The sequence below is a fragment of the Marmota marmota genome, unplaced genomic scaffold (assembly GCF_001458135.2).
Source record: "Marmota marmota marmota unplaced genomic scaffold, marMar, whole genome shotgun sequence".
Taxonomy (NCBI): Eukaryota; Metazoa; Chordata; class Mammalia; order Rodentia; family Sciuridae; genus Marmota; species Marmota marmota.
The window spans coordinates 1,997,515-2,001,507 of NW_025999898.1; the positions used below are offsets into that span (position 1 = coordinate 1,997,515).

Here is a 3,993-nt window from a genome sequence, read left to right on the forward strand (position 1 = left end):
ACTGAGCCACAATCCCAGCCCCTACAAATAAAACTTTTTAATCAAGAGTATTTTATCTGGATGTGATGACACACCTGTAATCCCAGCTATTCAGGAGGCTGAGGTGAGAGAATTGCAAGTTTGAGGTCAACCTCGGCAATTTAGCAAGCCTACACAAAATAATCCCCTTCTCAAAATACAAAATAAAAAGGACTGGGGATGTGGTTAAGCCCACCTGGTTTCAATCCCCAGTGCAACAACAACAATAAAACATTTTAAGGATTGGCCATGTAGCTTAGTGGTAGAGGTTGCTTAGCATGCTTGAAGACCTGGGTTCAATCTCCAGCACTACAAAAAAATAAAACTAAACAAACAAATCCTGTCAGCAATTTAATTAAAAAAAATCAAGAGCATTTTACAAAATATATGGTCTGATATACATCTGAATTTATCCTATAATTAGACTTTGAAGGGTATTTAAAAAAAGAAAGAACCCCAACATATTTAACACTGAATAGCCTAGCAGAATAATGCTGGTGTATACTTGCCAAACTCTTAAGAATTTATTATACTTGTGCCAACATGGTGTCCTGTGGGGTAAATCTATTACTTCCATGTTGATTACACTTTGAATTGTTAGGAAAAATTAGAAAGCCAGGAGATCTTGTTTGCATGGCCTTGACAGGTTGAATCTCTTTCTCTTTTTTCCTTTAGGTCAGCACATGTGCCTATATCACCCAGAAGGTGGAATTTGCTGGCATCAGGTAGGTATTAAATCACTTTTGACCTACCAGTAAGTAAACAGAAGTAGGATCTAGTGCAAGAACTGGGCTACATAAGGTACTTGAGGCACATGGATACCCGTGTAATAAAATACTACTATCATACCTTTTATGTAATAAAATACAAAAACTACTATCATACCCGTGTTTTAAGCTCTTTTGTATTTTATTACACGGGTATGATAGTAGTTTTTGTATTTTATTACAAAAAGGTATGATAGTAGTTTTAAGATTAGTGGTAGAAGTTGCTGAAGCCCTGGTTTTCTGTAGCAAAGAGTTTTAGACTTATATATATTAGAGCTGGAAAAAACCTAAGATTTGATCTATCTATTATTATTATTATTATTTACCCGGGATTAAACCCAGGAATGCTTAACCCCTGAGCCACATCCCAGCCCTTTTTAATATTTTGTTTAGAGACAGGTGTCACTGAGTTGCTTAGGGTCTCACTAAGTTGCTTTGAACATACAATTCTCCTGCCTTAGCCTCCTAAGGCCCTGGGATTACAGGCATGTGCCAGCATGCCCAGCCTTAGATGAATATATTTAATCAAACCTCATTTTACAGATTAGAAAACAGGTTTAGGGATATAATAGTGACTAGAATAGTAGTTCCTGATTTGTTGCCTTTGTAAGTATATTGCAGTGCTCTATATTTGTTAAAATTATTTCTGTATTTCAGTTTGTAATGAAAATAGAAAAAAATCTTTTTGAAATCCTCCTCTTTTTTTTTTTTTTTTTTGTGGTACTGGAGATTGAACCCAGAGCCTCATACATGCTAGGCAAGTGTTTTGCCATGAGCTATACCTGCAGCCCTGAAATTCCTTTTAAATTAAAGAACTATGGGCTGGGGTTGTGGCTCTGTGGTAGAGTGCTTGGCTGGCATATGTGAGGCACTGGGTTCAATCCTTAGCACCCCATAAAAAAGTTAACAAAATAAAGACATACTGTCCATCTGCAAGTACAAAGAACGAACAAACAACAACAAAAAAAAACAAAAACAAACAGGATATGGGCTTTATTTGATCTACAGGCTATGTATAGCTTGCTGAGCCCTGGTTTGGAAACCCTCTCAGAGTGACTGGGGGCATACCTAACATGCAGTAAGCCCTGGGTTCAATCCCCAAGTCCAAAAATAAAACAACCCTCTCAGATGTCTTACATTTCTTTTTTTCTCTTTGGCAGCAGGGGGTGGGGGGGCAGTATTAAAGCCAGGGCCTCATGCTTGCCAGGCTAGAGGTCTGTCACTGACTTATCCCCAGACCTTTTGATTTTTGAATCTGTGATCTTCTTGCCTAAGTCTGTGGAGTTTCTGGAATAATAGTCATGTACCACCATTCCCAGCTATGTATACTATTTTGTGTTCTTTTGTCTGTTTAAAAGTGTATAAATATTTCTTATGAAATTAGAATTCCTTGTAAACATTATTGAAATGATTCCATGATATTTTGTTGTATGGTTTGATAATTTATTATTAATATACCACTGTTGAACATTTAACTTCTTCAAAGGTATGTAATGTAAATGACTGTCCAGTGACCACACTTTGTTATTTTAGCTTTTTGTTCCCAGAATGATGAAACTTGGTTGTAATGGATGGTGGAGACCATTGATCCCAAACAGTTATTGATAAAAGAGAGGGAAGTGACCAGGCCAAGCTTATGGAATTAATGCCCCCCAAGTCTCTTCACCCTGATCTAGGGCTTGGCAATGTGCCATTCTGCCTCTTTGTGGGAAGTCATCTGTGTTACTTAGGTTGTGTCCTACAGGATATGGATTTTGTGCTTACATTTGCCAGCAACATTTCTCTCTTTCTTGAACTGGTAGAAAAGAAAAGAGTACTGCCTCAGGGTTATTCTTAGCTTCAACTAGGTAAAGACAAATTAATTAAGACCAAGGAGTAAGGATTCACGTTGTATTTTCTGTGTGTATACCTGCATTAAAAAACAACTATTTCCCTCTGGGCATTATGGTGCATGCTTATAATCCTAGTGAGTTGGGAGGCAGAGGCAGGAGGATCACAGTTTGAGGCTAGCCTTGGCAACTCCATGAGACCCTGTCTCAGAATAAAATTAAAAAGGGGCAGGGAAGGGGCTGGGGTTGTGGCTCAGCGGTTGAGTGCTTGCCTCGAACGTGTAAGGCACTGAGTTTGATCCTCAGTACCATATAAAAATAAATAAACAAAATAAAGATCTTGTGTCCATGTATAACTAAAAATATTGAGAAAAAGGGGGGGCAGGGAATGTAGCTCAGTAGTAGGACACCCCTGGGTTCAACCCCCAGTACCATCAAAAACAACCCCCCCCAAATCACTATTTCCACAGGAATGATAATAACATTTTGTAGTTTATTTACTAGCTCTTCTCATTAATGGTAGGCCATTTAATATTCCTGAGAGCTCTAGAAGAGGGAAGGGGCAAGATTCTAATTAACATTTGCTGATTTTTAAAAACCTGGTCTCAGAAAGGGCTATGGCTTGACCCCTAACAGGGAGTGAAAATGCAGGAATCTAAGCCAATTCTTTAACACTGCTTTGCATATACATACTTGGAGAAGTTGGTAAGTTAATTTATTAACAATGAGCTTGTTTAGAGACCCCACTGATGTGGTGTTTGGTAGCTTATATGGAGAGTGCTTCTTGCTAATGAAACTCACAGAACATGGGAACATTGAAACTGTACAGGGTGAGTATCTCTTTTTGTGTGTATGTGGTACTGGGGATTAAACCCAGGGACACTGTACCATTAAGCTACATGCCCAGCCTTCTTATTTATTATTCTGAAACAGGGTCTTACTAAGTTGCCGAGGCCAACTTCAGATTTGGGATTCTCTTGCCTAAGCCTCTTAAGACCCTGGGATTACAGGCATGCACTATCATGCCTGTCCAGGTTGAGTATCTCTCACTTGAAATGCTTGGCACTAGAAGTATTTCAGAAACTGGATTTTTTCAGATTTTGGAATATTTGCATGCACATAATGATATCTTGGAGTTGGGACCCCATTGCAAAAAGAATTCATTTGTTTCTTGTTTACCTTCTACACATAGCTTGAGATTATTTTTTTAAAAATATTTTTTTAGTTATAGATTAACACAATATCTTTCTTTCTTTATTTTTATGTGGTGCTGAGGATCGAACTCAGTGCCTCACATGCGTGAGGCAAGTGCTCTATCACTAAGCTATAACCCTAGCCCCTAATTTTTTTTTTTTTAATACTTTTTTGTGGTGCTGGAG

The 3,993-nt window shown here is 38.1% G+C and overlaps 1 protein-coding gene across 7 annotated transcripts in view; it reads left to right on the forward strand.

Moving 5' to 3' along the window:
• The first annotated feature begins 321 nt into the window (after window positions 1-321).
• The window catches only part of Depdc5 (DEP domain containing 5, GATOR1 subcomplex subunit), a 134,850-nt gene continuing 131,178 nt past the window's right edge, over window positions 322-3,993 (forward strand). For 4 of the 7 annotated variants that reach the window (XM_048798285.1, XM_048798286.1, XM_048798289.1 and 1 more), the window contains exon 1: window positions 323-743. The gene's annotated coding sequence lies outside the window, so the exon portion shown is untranslated. Of the gene's footprint in view, window positions 744-3,993 lie in introns of all 7 variants that reach the window. The other 3 variants (XM_048798288.1, XM_048798290.1, XM_048798292.1) reach the window with 2 other exon arrangements.